This window comes from Peromyscus maniculatus, chromosome 12 (assembly GCF_049852395.1).
Source record: "Peromyscus maniculatus bairdii isolate BWxNUB_F1_BW_parent chromosome 12, HU_Pman_BW_mat_3.1, whole genome shotgun sequence".
Taxonomy (NCBI): Eukaryota; Metazoa; Chordata; class Mammalia; order Rodentia; family Cricetidae; genus Peromyscus; species Peromyscus maniculatus.
This window is the reverse complement of record NC_134863.1, coordinates 57079555-57097324: the sequence shown is the minus strand read 5'-3', so window position 1 is coordinate 57097324 and position 17770 is coordinate 57079555. Positions and strand designations below refer to the sequence as shown.

The following is a 17770-nucleotide window of genomic DNA, read 5'->3' as shown; positions in this document are numbered from 1 at the left end:
CAGACACACCTTTCATGATAGCTTGGTACTGTAGAAAGCAGAGTCCACTACTGGATGAGTAAACTGATAACTTGTGTCTACTTGTGACTTGAAGCTTCCGGCACTCTGAACATTAAGGTTAGCCAGTAGGGAGGAAGTTCCTATGTCATTCCAGCTTCGTTTCTCTATGTGAGGGAAGTAGTGTGTATTGTGTTTACAGCAGGTGGTTCAACATACGAAAGAGGAGGGTTTGTATGAGCGAGAATTGTTGAGACCAAGGTTGGAAAAAGCACAGGGACAAATATACAAACGAAAGGAAACACATGAACTATGCACCAATAGCTGAGGAGCCCCCAACTGGATCAGGCCCTCCGGATAAATAAGACAGTTGATTAGCTTGATCTGCTTGGGAGGCATCCAGACAGTGGGACCGGGTCCTGTCCTCAGTGCATGAACTGGCAGTTTGGAACCTGGGGCTTATACAGGGACACTTGGCTCAGCCTGGGAGGAGGGGAATGGACCTGCCTGGACTGAATCTACCAGGTTGAACTCAATCTTCGGGGGAGTCTTTGCCCTGGAGGAGATGGGAATGGGGGGTGGGTTGGGGGGAAGAAGGGGGTCGGGTGGGGTGGGGTGGGAGGGGGAGAACAAGGGAATTCATGGCTTATATGTAAAATTAAATTTAATTAATAAATTTAAAAATGAAAAAAAATATATAGTATTTAATGAGCTTATAACATAATGAGTTTCAATCAATTGCCTTCATATATCCCTATTTGTCCATTACCACATTTCTCACTTCCTCTTCTCTTCCACCCCTTGCTTCTAAACTTGATTAAGCCATTAGCTCCCAGTGTCTTCCATCCTACTTCCATATCATGTGTATTTTACTATAATTACCCCACCCAAAGGCCTGTAGCAGGAATCTTAAAAGTTCTTATTAATAAAATCAAACCTGAGGCGAGTTATTGGGGTCCATGCTGGTAGATCAGAGAGACAGAACAAGCCACAGCTATCTCACCTTGCCAATTCCTCAGCTGGTCCTGTTTCCTCAGACTGGAAGCTTCTGTGTCCTCATCCCAATGGCTCTCAGCTGAACTGCTGCTTAAAAGCCTGAATGCTTATCCAGCCCAAAAGCCTAACCAGCCAAATGCCTCTAGTTTCTGGTCCTCACGCCTTATATATCTTTCTGTTTTCTACCACCACTCCCTGGGATTAAAGGCTGGCTTTCTGGGATTAAATTCATGTCACCATGCTTGGCTATTTCCAATGTGGCCTTGAACTCACAGAGATCCAGAGGGATTTCTACCTCTGGAAAGCTAGGATTAAAGGTGTGAGTGCCACCATTTTCTAGCCTTTGTATCTAGTGGCTGTCTGTTCTCTGACCCCAGATAAATTTATTAGAATACACAATATTTTGGGGAACAAAATACCACCACAAAGGCCTGTAATTTTCCCTACTGTGTAGCTTCTTGTTCTATTCAGACAGTCCAAATTAAGTCTATAAGTCTAAAAATTCTAAGTACAGATTCACATATAACAGAAAACTTGTGGCATCTCTCAGTTATATGACCATGACTCTCAAAATGTTTGGTACCACTTTTTACATTTTATTATAATTTATTTATTTAACAAAGATTTAAATATGGTAGCTATATATAGTAGGTAACCAGCTGAATTCTGTCCAAAATCTTTTTGACTTTGCATTATAAACTTCTTGGATAACAGGCACCAAGTGGTATATTTTTAAGCTTGCCTACTAGCATTACTACATGGCTGGGAAGCATTTTGAGATAACAATGTTTCTCATTTTGATCTTTTTCAGAAAGTTAAGGGAAGCTGTATAATCTGCATGGTATTCAATGATTGATATTAGGAAATAACATTTGCTTTAGTGACTGACTTTTTTGTTAGTCACTCCTTACAATAACCCAGAATTCCTTGCCAATTAAAGAGAAAAAGATGAGAAATAACAATCAAATCAAATTAACAACCATCCAACTTCCATCATTAAAACCAGAAAAAAACATATATGTTCATCTGATCTTATTTTTTAAGGCAGCAAATGCTATGTTGTTGTTGTTTTTCTATGCATTCCATGATATCCAATGAGAATTAGAAAATATTTTGTGGTAAGTTGCCTACATAAGCAAGATGTATATTTAAAGAAAGCACAGAGAGAACTAGGCAAATGAAAATAACACATTTCCCAGAACATGGCTGAATATCTGAATGTTCCAAGGTAACATTTATTCATTTATTTATTTTTTGGTTATTTATCTCTCTATCTCTTTATTTATTTATCTATTACTTATTTATTTTTGTGTATACGTGATGTAATGTTCTCTCTCTCTCTCTCTCTCTCTCTCTCTCTCTCTCTCTCTCTCTCTCTGTGTGTGTGTGTGTGTGTGTGTGTGGTATGTGAAAGTGTTTTCTGTGGAGTACTTTTCTTTTACTACCTTTAAAGAAATTTGGAGAATCAACCTGAAGAACCTAGGCTTGTCAGGGAAGTGTCTTAATCTGTAAAGTCATCTTGACACTCCCTTACCTACTAGTATTGAAAGGATAGTTACACATTGACATTTATTCTAAAAGTTAAACTGTTAATTTCTTATTCAATACACCATGTGTCACCTACATATCTGTGTGGTGCTGGGCAGTAGGTAAATGTATTGATAATTTTGAAATAATTTTAGATGCTGATTATTTTTGTGCCCATAATTTTGCTTGATGAAGTACTATTCAATCATAAGTGAGTAAGAATGCATAGAAAATATCATTGTATCAATATCATAGTTGTATCAATAACATACATATATTATATAGCATTTGCAGTGTCTAGTAGGATCAGATAATAAACAATGGTATTCCCATCTTAATGAAGGTACTATCTAAAGAACTTCTGAATGAAACTTAAAACCATAGAGTTAAAAGGCATTTAAGAGACAATATCTGAGAGAAAGCTAGTGTTTTCCATACTTTAAAAGTATTTATTATATATCACATTTTAATCAGCATTCATGGCTGGATATTCTACATACATATTCTTTCTGTATTCCATATTTTAACTCAACCCCAATCCTAGCACTCATGCCCTTGATTGCCTCCTGTTACCAAAATTTTTACAGTATTTAAAGTTATTTTCTAAGAATCCTTAACAACAATTTCCAGCAAAATATTTCCTTCATGATTTATGCTGTATGAAATGCTAGATCTTTTGTAATGTATGTGCAATCAAATGGAAAAACAAAAGGTTGTTTTCAGAGTTTCAAACCAGGCATGCAGAGCTGACTATTCATTTGGTATTTGCAAAGTACTTTGACAATAACTGCAATTCATGTTATTTCTGCTCTTCTTATCTAATGACTTTTTTCTGGAGAGAGTAGTGGATAAAAGGGCAAGTAAATGTTAAAAACATATGCATGCTTTACAAATTCTTGCAAAAGAGAGTGAAAGAATGAGTCAGCATCCCAACCAGAAAATCACAATTGAAACAGTGAGTCAACTATATAAATAGGGCTGTAGAAAGTGACAAAAGAATGCTAGGTAATATATTACCTCAAAAATGAGTTCCAGCATTGAATTTATGCATCCATTCATTCAGATTCTTTTCTGTGACAAATATATAAGATAAAATCTTGATATAGTCTGAAAATGTGGAAGAAAATAAATATATAGATATAGAATTCCTTTTCACTACAAACACAAAGAATATGGCATTTAAAATGACGGCTATACTGTCAGTATCTATTTTTATGCCACTTATTATATTACCTTTCTCTTTCTCTCTCTGTCTGTCTGTCTCTCTCTTTCTGTCTCCCCCTTCCTCACTCCTTTACCCCTCCATGTGGTGAGTGCGGAGGTGTGTGTGCATGTACAAAGTGGTTACTTTTGCATGCAAAGAGATACATGCCTAGAATGGTACACGTGTGTATATTGGAAGACAACTTCAGGTGTTTGCCCTTGCTTTTACCTTGACAGAGTATTTTTGTTGTTCTTTGTACTGCATATGCCAAGCTATCTGGCCAAAAAAATTCTGGGATTTCTCCAGTTTCCAGTGCCCATCTGGGCACAGGAACACTGAGATTATGGACACCTGCTACTCTGCCTGGGTTTCCAGGGGCTTTGAGAAACTGAACTCATTACACTTATGTGACAAGCTCTTTACCCACTAAACCAATTCCCTAGTTCCTCTGTGTTATTAATTTAACCAATTGAACACCAATGAGGTTATTTTTCTGTTCAAGTTTTTGTGAGGAAATCACAACCCTGTGTGTCTTTTCATAGAACTATTGATCCATCATTTTGGTGTCCTAGAAGTGCGATACATTCTGAAATTATTTCTCATCTCTTTGATTCTCCTCCTTTATCCCAGATCTCAGAGGTCAGAACTATATATAATTCAAAGACTTTTCCTGCCTATTCTTGCTCATGCCCTTGTTGCGTAACTTTACCTGGAGAGAGAGGAGCAAGCATCTATTCATCTCAGAGGACACTGATGATAGGACAAAGACATGATGCCACTCTAGCCTATATTAACAAAGTAATGATTTCATTGTAGTTAAATCCCTGAGTATAGTAGAGGTACAGAGCACAAGTGACTCAACAAATCCCCATGTTAGCTGTGTGAGAGCACACAAAGCTTCATCCCTGAAGCTCCCCACACAAGGTACCAGTTGATTCAGCATTGGGGATTCCTCTCTCCAGCAGCTCTGAATGCTTATATACCCCTAGGAGAATATGCCTTGTGAATTTTCAGGAGCTTTCTGGGTCTTGTCGGTTTTGTGTACTTCCTAAATCTTGTCTGTCCTTTGAATTTTCCTTAGCTTTACCTTTTATCTCCTTTCCTTCTATTTCACCCCAGAGGAAATAGATAAGCAATACCCTTTACACCTCACAGGAATAATTCTCAATAAATCTTTCCTGGAATTAGTACCCTTTCTTAGCCAACCTATTCATCATCCCTAAAAAGGAACTATGGGCAAAGGACACTCTCTAATATATAAACTATGTACAATCTTAAGCCGGAAAACATCCCTAACTCTCAGCAAACTGAAAAATACTTTTAAGAGTATTCTTCTGCTATCAATCCCTTTGTACAATAGAGGCCTCAACTCACAGAAAAGTAAATACCACAGGACACTTGCATATTCATAATTAGTACCAGGTCCTTAGGTATGGCAGTTACCTAGCTTTGTGCTCATATGGTGTATGGAAGAAATGGAGGAGATGCCATTCAGGAAGCTCTTCAAGTATCTGCTTTTGAACACTCTGGCCTGGTTTAAATGAGTATTAAGATACATTCTGTACATCCTTTTACTGCCTTCGCTGAAGCGTATAGGTGCCACTAAGTCTGCTAGCCATTTTTTTTCCTTCCCCAAAATTTAAAATTCCCTAGAAAACATGTTTCTTTATCATATTTGTGTACGTTTGTGTAGATGTAACCAACCGTCTTATTAAATAAGAAACACAGAAACAATGCAAAAGAGAAAGCCGAGAAGTCAGAGCTCAGAGCTAAAATCTCACCCTTCCTCCTGCTGTCCCAGCTTCGCGAAAAGAGACCTACTTCCTGTCGGTTCGTTTTTTTTATATTATGTTATTCTGCCTTCTCATTGGTTGTAAACCCAAACACATGACTGCCTCGTCACTGTCTGAATGTACAGCCCCCTAGGTCTTAAAGGCATATGTCTCCAATGCTGACTGTATCCCTGAACACACAGAGATCTTATGGGATTAAAGGCGTGTGCCACCACCGCCACACTCTTGCTATGGCTCTAATAGCTCTGACCCTGAACACACAGATATCTATGGGATTAAAGGCGTGTGCCACCACCGCCACACTCTTGCTATGGCTCTAATAGCTCTGACCCCCAGACAACTTTATTTATTAACATACAATCAAAATAATATTTCAGTACAATTAGATTACCACCACACGTTTGCATATAGTCAGTCATAAAGAGCTCAATTAACGTCAACTGAAAGGTAAAAATATAAAATGGAATGACATGAAAAAGTTTTTTATTTCTTTTTAAAGAAAGATATGAAGGGGGATGGTGGTACATATGTTTTCAATGAAAAGTGCAAAGAAATCTTTTAGGTGGTTCATTACAATGGTTTCTATGGAGATGTAACAAAGACAAAGAAAAATTTTCTTTTATTTTTGAGATTACAAGTACATTTCTCCCTTTCCTTTCTGCCTCCAAAACTTTCGATATACCAATTTTCTCAATTTTGATTTTATGTTTTCTATGTAGTTATTATTATATGTACATCAGTATACATATTTACATCTAATCCAAAGTATAACCAGTTCATTATGTATACTGTTACTTGTATGCATTTTTTAGGGCTGATCATTTGGTACTAGATAACCTAAAAGAGGTTATGTATGCTTGGACTTTATTAGAAAAGATTTCATGTAGAAACAGCACATTAATTCAAATATTACAAATGAGAACAAGGGTAAGGAATGCAGAAGACTTTTCAAGTTAAGTAATAAAACACTGCCTCATTTTCAAATGTCATTGGAAATAAGCAGACCAGATATGGTCAAAAGATGCCCATAAGAGTTACACTGGAGTCCATACTTTAATCTTTATTTTGATGAGGACATTTACATTCTCCTGGTATCAGTTTCCCACTTAGTTTATTCTTTGTCTGAGGATGTGAACTGCCTAGACCAGACCTTTCAGAATCCAAAGATTCAGGAGAAGGGAGATGGTAATCTCTTTCTTGAAATTAGAGTAGCTGATTCAGTAGTGATGCTCAAAACGCTGAAGCACTTATGTCAAATGGATCTCTAAGCAAAGAATTCCCTCTGCAATGAGTATGAGAACAAAAACGGTCCTCTCTGTTTGTATACCTGCAGATGACAAAGGCATTTTTTACCAACTTTCCATCACATTTTCTGGGTTTGTAGTGGGAATTACAAATTGGGGAAATTATAGGAGATTAAAAAAGAAAGAAAGAAAAAGAAAGAAAGAAAGAAAGAAAGAAAGAAAGAAAGAAAGAAAGAAAGAAAGAAAGAAAGAAAGAAAGAAAGAAAGAAAGAAAAGGTAAAAGAAAAGAAACATGTTTAGATAGAACATAGTGTTTTTTTTCTTAAAGATTTCAAAAAAGATAAAGACATCAGCATTTTGAAAGTTTTAAAAACTGATAGGGGTTTAAGGAGTGAGCTTGTTAGCTGTGCCTTCAAAGATTCTATCTCAACCTGAGAGGAAATGATATTGTATGAAGTATAAATCTCATTAGCGGCAGATTGAGGAAAATGATTGCCTCAATCCTGTTCCCTCATGCCAATGCATGTCCTCCCATCTGCTATAATTGAATTACTGTCCCCAGTAGACGTTTGCTGAAAACTTTTCCATCAGCATAGCCATATAATTGCATGACATGGGCTACAGAAACACTTAAAATTGCTAACAAAATTTATCTCATATTGTCACAAAAATATTGCCAATATAATAGTACGTTCTCTCAATTCTATCAGATAAATGCAATTTTCTTCTTCGGATAGCCTTTAAATATTTCAGCTGTCACTATAAGTCCTTTATGTTGCTCTTGAGGCAAAACTTACATCACCCAGATTCTGATGCCACATCTACTGATGATCATCCATTATAATTAGATTTTTAAAATACACCCTCCAAATTTAAGATAATCATATGGATATATTCTGATAAGTATAGATTAGAGCAAGTTGTGTTCCTGGATGCAATAATTTTATTAACCTATCTGCATGTCAGCTTCATTTGCAGGTATGCTTAAAGAATTTAAGAGTTAGTGTGAAGCCTATGATACTTCAGAATGTAAATAGGGCAAAAATGCATGTTGCTTTTCAGCCAGGGTCCACTTCCCTGGATTCTTATAGGTGATGTTTTTCTCATCTGGATGGAGCCCTTCAGATTTATCCTTATCAGTTATTAGAATTTTAGACTTTGTATCCTCCTTAGAACTCCTTGCAAAATTGAATGTTCTGTACAATCCCAGGCATATAAAAGACAAAAAAATTGAAATGGAGGAAATCTAGAAACAATAATAAATTGGGATAACCCATTTTGTTGAGTTGGAGTTGGCACTGGTAGGTGAAATCATAACAGAATAATAAAACTACAATGGGTTATTTTAAATATAGTTAGTAGACCTATGACTAACAAAAAGAGATTAGTCATATGTGATGACTTGAATTTGGGTGTTTAGAATTTGGCACTAAACTTTCAAGTACAAAGAGGCCCTAAGGCAAAGGTGATTGGGAGAAGCATGGTGATCTTCATGGGTTTTGCAGCAAAAGTATCATAAATAATTATGAATTCCCAAGTATATACCAGCAATGGGAGAAGGCTTTTTCACAGAGCACAGGTAAATGTTAGAAGCAGATATCTAATAGTCATTCATGCAAAAATTATTATTGAAGGCTTAACAAAGGAGCAAAATGTTTAAAGAGGCATAAATTATCAGTTCAGGGATAATAGATGTTATATATCAGCCCATAGAAAATACTCAAAAGAAAACCTATGTAAATAAAAGAAGATGCTATCATTATGTCAAAGAATTAATTGGTTAAGGCCAGAAAAATATAGACGTCATATTTTCTGTGTTCCTGTTAATGTAATATTTTAATACTGGTATAAAAGATTGGTAGAGTCTCTCCATTACAGGTCTACACAGTACATCTATTTCCTACTCAGTTTCCCTGGAATCCACTGATTGAAATGGGAGAGGAAATGGCCCTGCTCATCATTGACAATGACTCCAGCATGTGTAAGGCTGGATTTGCTGGTGACAATATCTCAGGGCCATGTTCCCCACTATTGTTCAGCACTTCCAACATAAGATCATCATGGTGGGCATGAGCATGTAGGAATCCTACATGGATCATGAGGCCAAAAACAAGAGAAGTATTTTAACCCTGAAGTGTCCCATAGAGCAATGCACTGACACCAATTGGAATAACATAGGGGAAGATCTGGCACCATGCTTTCTAAATTGAATTGTGTGTGGCCCTGGGGAGTACCAATAGCTTCTGATTAAGGCTACCCTGAACATCCAGCTAACAGAGGGAAGATGATGCATTTAATGTTTGAAGCCCACAATACCCCATCCTATGTGTGTGGCCATTCGGGTGATGCTGACTCTGCATGCTTCTGTGGCTATCATGGAACTGTCATGGACTCTGTTAACCCAGTCACACATTCAGTACCTATAGTAAGTTAACACCCTTCCTCGTGCCACCTTTTGGGCAGAACTGGCTGGCCAGGATCTCACAGACTACCTCATGAAGATCCTGATTGAGCTAGGCTATAGCTTCCCTATCACTGCAGAGTATGAGATCATGTGTGACACCAGGGGAAAGTTGTGCAATATTACCTTGAATTTTGAGCAAGAAATCGCCAATGCTGTAACATCTCATCATGATAGGCAGTTGATTACCATTGGCACTGAAAGATTCCAATGTCCAGAGGTGCTCTTCCATCCTTCCTTCCTAGCCGTGGAGTTCTGTGGCATCCATGAGATCATGTTCAGCTCCGTAATGAAGTGTAAACTGGACATCTACAAGGACCTGTGTGCAACCACAGTGCTGACTGGTGGCACCACTACCCACTATGTATCCAGACATTGCTGACCAGATACAGAAGGAGACCACAACCATAGCACTCAGCACAATGAAGATCAAGATCACAGCTCCCCCTGAGCTCAAGTACTCAGTATGGATTGGCGGTTCTATCCTAGACTCGCTCTCCACCTTCCAGGAGATTTGGATCAGCAGGCAGGAGTATGACAAGACCAGCCCCTCCATCTTCTACCTCAAATGCTTCTAAATGGACCGACCAGATGCCAGGCATCAACTTCATGATCTGATTCTGAAGTATCAGTTTGCCCTGGCAAATGTACACACTTCATGCTAGCCCCACCCCCCCCCCAAAAAAAAAAAAAACTGGAGAATGCCACATTCTGGGAAAAGCCTTATAAAAGAAACATCTCTTGTGTTTTGTGTCTGATATCAGCACTGGGTCATACAAGATCTTGCTGTTTTTTGACGTTTTACTCAGGTTAACTGTTCAGTTGGCAGATATTTAAAGCTCTGTGCATGTAACCAGATAGCCTGGTCACTTAGTGGCTGAGAAGATGCTGTAGAAGAGAAATCCTCAGCCTGCTAGATCAGTGAGAGCACCATGCAGAGATATGTGCAGTCTATTAACCAAGAGCTGAGTATTCCATGATTTCTCCAGACTGGCAAGTGTTCATGACCTAATTAGCACTTCCATCTTTACATCTGAGAAGGTGGAAAAGAGAAAATCTTAGGAGCCAGTTTCTGTTCTGGTGCTTAAACTCTTGACCACAGTGGGTTGTTACCTACCTTGAGTTGAGAACATGTGCATTTATGTCTCTAAATTTATTCCTCATTTTCATTTATGCCAAAATCTTTATTCTCCATTCCTTAAGAAATGACAAATTTTGATTTGTCTGTAACCCTGAGATCTGATACCCTATCACAGACACACATACAGGCAAAACACCAATACACAGCCAGGATGTGGGGGCACACACCTTTAATTCCAGCACTAGGGAGGCAGAGGAAGGCAGATCTTTGTGAGTTCGAGGCCAGCCTGGTCTACAGAGCAAGATTCAGGACAGGCACCAAAGCTACACAGAGAAACCCTGTCTCAAAAAATCAAAAAAAAAAAAAAAACCCAAACAAAAACAAAATCCACCAGCAATCATGTAAAGTATAAATAAACAAATTATTAAAAAAAAGATTTGCAGTTTAGAAATTATAGTCTATCTTGAGCAATGCTTATTTTATTTTATTTTTAACTTTTTTTTAAAAAAATTTAATTCCTGACTCAAATTTAGGTACCCCAGAAATAGGCACCTAAACTATTTGTAGTCATAACCTGCATTAGTCCCTATATTCATATTCTTCTCTATGACTTCACTTATTGTAATTTACTCCTATCTCTATGAGCTATTTGCTGTGTCTGAGGGAAAGAAAGAACTACTGGGAAGACATTGTAAGATTGAGGACACAACTGAGTTGTAGAATTCTTCCTAGCATGTGTATCACTCTTGGTTAAATAATCAGAACAACCCTTGCAAAAATAGTTAAAAGAAAAAAGACTTTGTAAGGTATTGCTGATGCTCAATGTTTTTTATACCTCTTCAGGATTTGCAGATGCTTAATGCACAAAAATGTGTAATTACAAATACATAAATTTTTGTGCTAAGACCAGAATACCATCTCTAGGTATCAATTTTGTATCCTAATTCGTCTTTCTTGAAGCTGTCTCCTAAGAGACTCTAGCATTCATTATATGACATGCTACTTTGACAATTCAGGGAAAAGACAATTGTATATGATTATTTTTTTCATTCTAATTTTGTTGCTGAAACTGAAATTACCAACATAAAACAAATATATAACAAGAGATGCATGTATAGATTTAGTAAGCCATGAAAACTTGATTACTTTTTTGCATAGAAAAATAATCAACTCTAATATAAAATGACTATTTTAAATAGATTGATTTTAATACATATTTAAATAGATTTTTAAAGCGTACAGAAATTCAAAATTGACAAGTTCTTTGCTTTCATCTCTTAAATATACATGAAGATCATAGTCACCTTAAAATATTCTACATAGTCACAATGAAATGTTCTGCAAAAGGTTTATCAAAGGCAGATGAGGTGACTTAGTGAATATAGTACCTGACCATAACCCTGACAATCTAAGCTCAAGTCCCAGAGTCCATGGTAAAACAAAACAACCAGCACACGAACTCTGAGTCTCCACATTTGCATCATAGGCACATTTAAACATTTACCCACACTTATAAACCACACACACACACACGCACACGCACACGCACACGCACACACACACAAATAATAAATACATTTTCACAATTAAAATTGTGTGTCAGTTGTGTATGTCTGTGAATTTTTTTCCAAAGAATAAAGAAATGAGGTCATGTATAAACTCCTGTGTACCCAATTGGTAATTTTACCATGATTTCATACGCTGGATAGAGAAATTTCACTGATTATAACATTCCTAAAAATTATAAGAAATCAACATGATGTTTATACCCTTTATTACAGATGTTATAAAAAATGATTGAAGGCAATTCATAAACTTAAAAATTTCTGGTTAAAGTTCAAATGTTTTATCAAGATCCAGCAGTCTGCAATTCATTCCAGATGGAGAGAGTACATGTTATAAACCATGCAACATATATGGGCAGCACAGAGGCAGGAGTTAGTGTTTCATTTCTTCATCCACACATAGGAAGAACAGAAAGGAAACACACACACACACACACACACACACACACACACACACACAGACACACACACAAACACACACACACACACACACACACACACTGAAACTTAAAGAAGTAGGAATTTTGTTGGGAATGGGAAGAAGATAAGAAAGGTAAATGGGGCATACATATGTTCAAAATATAGTACACATGTATAAAATTGTCATAATATATATTCCTAAAATAAGATTAATCGTCACAAAGTTCAGTATTTTTACTTGGACTAATGAAAAGTGTTTTGGAATAGGATAGTGATGATAGATATACAATAGTTTGAAGATAAGCAATGCCAATGAACTTTATACCTAGAAGTGGATAACATGGGAAATTGAATCCTATGTGTATTTCACCACAATCTTAAAGCAATAGAAAGTAGAAACAATCAAATAATAATGGCTCTATTGTCAAAGCTGGTAGCTTTTTCTGAGTCAAGTGCTAACCCTTAGCAAAGGCACTCTACACATATGTCTATACTCCTTGTATTTAGGGAGAAGTCGTCTTTGGAACAAAGGCTATGATTTTGTCTCTTTTATAGAGCAGGCCTGGGTTCCCTTGCATTTCTCTTTTGTGCCACTTGCTCTGGTGTCTTGACTCTTGCTCCTCTTTGAATTAAGGTAACAAACCTGTAGTCCCAGCTTAAATCATGTATATTCTCTTGAAATTATTCCCTAAATAGTGGAATGATTTACTTTAAGAAACTGATTACAGGCTTTTAAATATAGTTTCCTTTTGATATACATGAATAAATAAATAGCCCATAAACAAACAAAATCAGTGACCACTTTGGGAATTAGACCATTTCCCTCCCTTACCACCAAACCAGATCAGAATCCTGATGTCCCAACTTAATGAACTTAAAATCTTTCACATTCTACAGCCTGCTCTCATTATATAGCCTTTATTTGTCTCATATTGAAGACACTGGAAATGAGTCACTGAGGAAGAGACAGTCTTGGTACAATGAGAATCAGTTTACAGAAATGGGTGACATCTTTAGTTGAAAGGATAGTTGCTCCTTCTCCAGAATCGTAACTCAATTGATGACATGACGGTCATCATGACAAGGGTATGTTGTAGGCATATGCTGGAGAAAACCTCATGGGTAGAGGATCCAAGGTCTCTTTGTCTAGATTTGAGGAGTACTATCTCCATCCAGGAACATGTACTCCACATGAAGAATATTCAGCAGATTTTTGAGAATTTGTCATTTCTAATATCTAGCTCCTAAATCTTACATTAGAAATGGCCCTTCACTGTTAGCTTTGGGTAAATCTTTGACCCATTAACTTTGAAGAAAAAGATGAGAGAAAAATGTCATGAGTGTGAGATCTCTCCTAAGCAGGAGAGGGAAGCTGTGAAGACTCAGGGATCCTGGAATCAGGCAGGCTTGAAATAGCTTTCACCATAATTGAACAGAGCAGACACAACCTCAGGAAGACAACACATACATTTTCTCTCTTTAAAATAATTTGGGGCTGAAGAGAGCAAAATGAGTAAGACCTAAATTTGAGTTCCAGAGTTATGTATAAAAAGCCAGGTATAGTGGCATGTGCTAGTGATCCTAGAGCTGACAAGACAGAGACCAGCAGACAGCTAGAGCTTTCTGATAGGTAACACAGTCTATTTGGCTTGTTGTAAGCCATTGAGAAACACTGACTCAAAAAAGGTAGATTTCACCAGTTTACTTCTGACATTCCCATGCGTGTACACACAGGTACACCCATCAGCAGACACAAGTTGTATATATGTACTAACAAACACTCATATCATCCACAAATAAAATATAAGCAAATATATCTCCTTAGCATAACTTCTATTATTTATTTGTCCTCTGAATGTTTTCTAGTATGTGTTATAAGCAAAACACTTAACCGTTCCAATATAGACTTAATATAATTCTTGTGAAGTGGGTGACTACGGTTTTGAAAAAGTTTTAAACGATGAAAATGGGTTAGTTGTTCAGACAGGACTAGTTATTAGTAATATGGTATATGTGAAGGACATGTAAGATGTGCTTGTTGAGGTCTGTTTCAACATCTGCTTTGGGCAAGGTCATAGCAACAGTAGGCAGCTGTTTTCCAACTGAAGTTAGGAAAATGGTTAGGACCGATGAAACCATTTCCTGTAGCCCACAACATAATACTTGGGAACCTGAAAAGCAAGCTACTATTTGCTGTAATCTTAACACATGTTCCCGCTGTACATTCAATCCGAATTAATGGCCCTCTCAAAAATTCTGTTATTTACTCAGTTTCATCTGTTATCACACAACAACAAACCTAGTATTATTTATTGGTAATACAAAAACAGATTTAATCATTTCATTTTCCTCTCCCTAAAATGTGCTAAGAGGTTTTTATCATTATCTCATTTTATTACCCTGTTCATTATTTTACCTACACTGCTTCTGATATGTAACCATCCTTGGTGCCCCCTAGTGGTGGAAAGATACCTTGCCTTCCAATGGCAATCTTAAAAATGTTAATATTTTATAAGATAAGGATTCATTGACTCAAATTATATAGAAAATTAAAGAACCAATTTTACGTTACCCAATGTTGATCTTTCTCAAGAAATAATGAAACTAACATTTCCAGAGATATTCAAAAGTTTTGCTGTGCCATTCAAGTAGACTGAATAATCTCTAATGATCTATATCAAATTTTCCATCTACCTATCATCTATTTATCATCTATCTCCTTCATATATATCATTTCTCTCTCTCTCTCTCTCTCTTTCTCTCTCTCTCTCTCTCTTCTCTCTCTCTCTCTCTCTCTCTCTCTCTCTCTCTCTCTCTCTCTCTCTGTGTCTGTCTACCCATCTATCTATCTTCATTATCATCATCTACATATATGCAAATATATGAAAAACTATATTGTATAGGTTTTCTATATAGAAAGAAGGCATTTTTACATGCACAAATAATTCCATCATGATTTCAGTACAAAAATCTCTACCAACGAGCTTTAAAGTACTTGGTCCTCGAGCATAATTTCCTACAGTGATAAATTTATCAAGTTTCAATACTGCATTAAATATTTAAATGAAGCCCATATTCAGTCTCCATCTTCTTCCTTATTCTGTGATTTTGATAGAATCATGAAACAGAAATATAGAAACTCATTTAGCATAAAAAGGAAGTTTCGGGAAAGTTTTTAGGGAAAATACAAAGTACTAATGCAATCTAGGATAACACTTTTTTTCTTCAAGGCTGTAACAACATGTTTTTTTATGTTATATTTATATAAATTATAGTTGAATAATCCAAGAATATAAATGTAGTTAGAGGTAATCTAGCAAAATCAGAGGGCTAAAATTCTACATCCAAATTGATAAAATGCATAGGAATAGTGACACTAAAGGCAGGCAGGAGACAGTAAAAGTATCAGTTACAGAATTGACATCAAATTAGTCATTAACAAATACAGAGTTCTTTCACAGAGGCCAGTGGCTTGATGACTTTAGAATTTCTGTGTCTTCATATTGAATTATATGGGCAGTAATAAACCTTGAAAAGCATATGTTCTACCATGTAAACTTGACTTTCTTTAATCAAGTCAGAAACAGAATGACCTCAGTTCCCAGTTTCTGACATGCACACAACGAACCTGTGTTTAGTTAATACAGCTGTCAGGTTCCTTGACCGAGCAGTGTCCTGAAGTACCAGGAAATCTCTGGAAGCAGAACATTGAATCTCTTTATCTCTTCATTGGCCTTCTCAGTTTCTTTTCTTTTTTTCCTTTTCTTACCACTTTGTTCTGGTTTTGCTGATCTATATTACTTTCCACTCTTTACTCACAGGAGAAAGAAAGAGTTGAAGAACACTTGAGAAAGAGCCATTGTCCAATTAGTTGTTGGAACCTCCTTATTTGAACAAACAAACAAACCAAATACAGACAATGTATTTCTGTTGAGGAGTTTTTTTTATATTTATGCATGTATTTAACTTGATTTGATTTTTTCTTTATTTCTTTTTTTATTGGCCAAAGTATACAATTTTAATTTTCCCACTTTTTTAATTAATCAATTTTTTTTTCCATTTATTTTACATCCTGACCCCTGCCGCCTCCCCTCTGTTCTCTCCCCTATTCACTTCTCCTCTGTCTCAGTTCAGAAAGGGGCAGGCCTCCCACGAGCAACAACAAAGTATGACAACATCAAGTAGAGGCAGCACCAAGCTCTTCCTCCTGCATCAAAGCTGAGTGAGGTAATCCAGCATGGGGAGTAGGTTCCCAAAAGCCAGCTCAAGTGCCAGGGGTAAGCCCTGATTCCGCTTCTAGGAGCCCTACAAACAGACCAAGCTACAAAACTGTCACACTTTTGCAGAGGCCCTACCTTGGTCCCATGCAGGCTACCTAGCTCTTGGTCCAGAGTCCCTGAGTTCCTGGAAGCCCAGGTTAGCTGTCTCTGTGGTTCCCCTGTCATGATTCCGCTGGCTCACACATTCCCCCCTCCCTTTCTTCAGCAAGACTCTCAGAGCTCAGCCCATTGCTTGGCTGTGGATCTTTGCATCCGCTTCCATCAGTTACTGGATGAGTATCTCTGATCACAGCTAGAGTAGTCTGTTGAGTTCTAAAAGAACAATAAAAGGCTGGAGACATAACGTAGCAGTTAAGAGCATTTGCTGTTCTTGCAGAGGGTTAAGTTCCAAAGGAAGTCTCACAGTCACCTGAAACTCCAACTCCAGGGGATTCAACAACCTTTTTTGGCCTCAAAGGGTGCCTCATATATCTGCTGCACATAGAGTCACACAGACACACTGCTACACATCAATAAAAGTAAGTACACAATGATAGATTACAGATAATTTGTCATTTTCTCTAACAATTGATTTGTGACTTAATATGATGTATCACACAACTTATGCCTCAAAACAGAAAATTAAAGATTTTATATTTACAAATTCTAAAGAAACCCTTTTACTAATTACAAATCTGTCTCAGTGCTCTTGATAAACATCTCCAAAAAAACCTTTTTTGTCTTCCAGTAGAATATAAAAGAGGTTGTAAGGCTATACTCAGATAAATGGAAATAGCAAAATAGAATATTCTTGAAAAGTTGTAGTCTGTGTCATATTAGATCCAGGGGGAATCAAAAATGAGTTTGAATCACCAGGCATGGTGGTACATACCTTTAATCTCAGCACTCAGGAGGCAGAGGCAGGTAGATCTCTGTGTGTTCAAGGCCAGCCTGGTCTACAGAGTGGGTTCCAGGACTGGCTCTATCGCAATCGAGAAACCTCATCTTGGAAAAAAAGAAAAAAGAAAAAAAGAAAAAAAATGAGTTTGTAGTAGAAGTTATCCTGTGTCCCAGCCTGCCCGTGGTCAGGACAAATCCCTCTCACCTGCCAGTCCTGCAGCTGCTAGAACCCAAGGAAACACACAATGGTTGATATCATTTACAAACCATATGGCCATTAGCTCAAGCTTATTACTGACTAGCTCTTACACTTAAATTAACCC

At 37.0% G+C, this 17770-nt stretch overlaps 1 protein-coding gene and 1 pseudogene across 5 annotated transcripts in view; both read left to right on the top strand.

The window, feature by feature from the left end:
- The window catches only part of Cadm2 (cell adhesion molecule 2), a 984450-nt gene that overhangs the window by 357570 nt on the left and 609110 nt on the right, over positions 1-17770 (top strand). The gene's annotated exons all lie outside the window — the stretch shown is intronic.
- LOC121821748 (actin, cytoplasmic 1 pseudogene) lies at positions 892-9806 on the top strand (annotated as a pseudogene). Its single transcript, XR_013043597.1, has one exon. The product of XR_013043597.1 is annotated as an actin, cytoplasmic 1 pseudogene (transcript).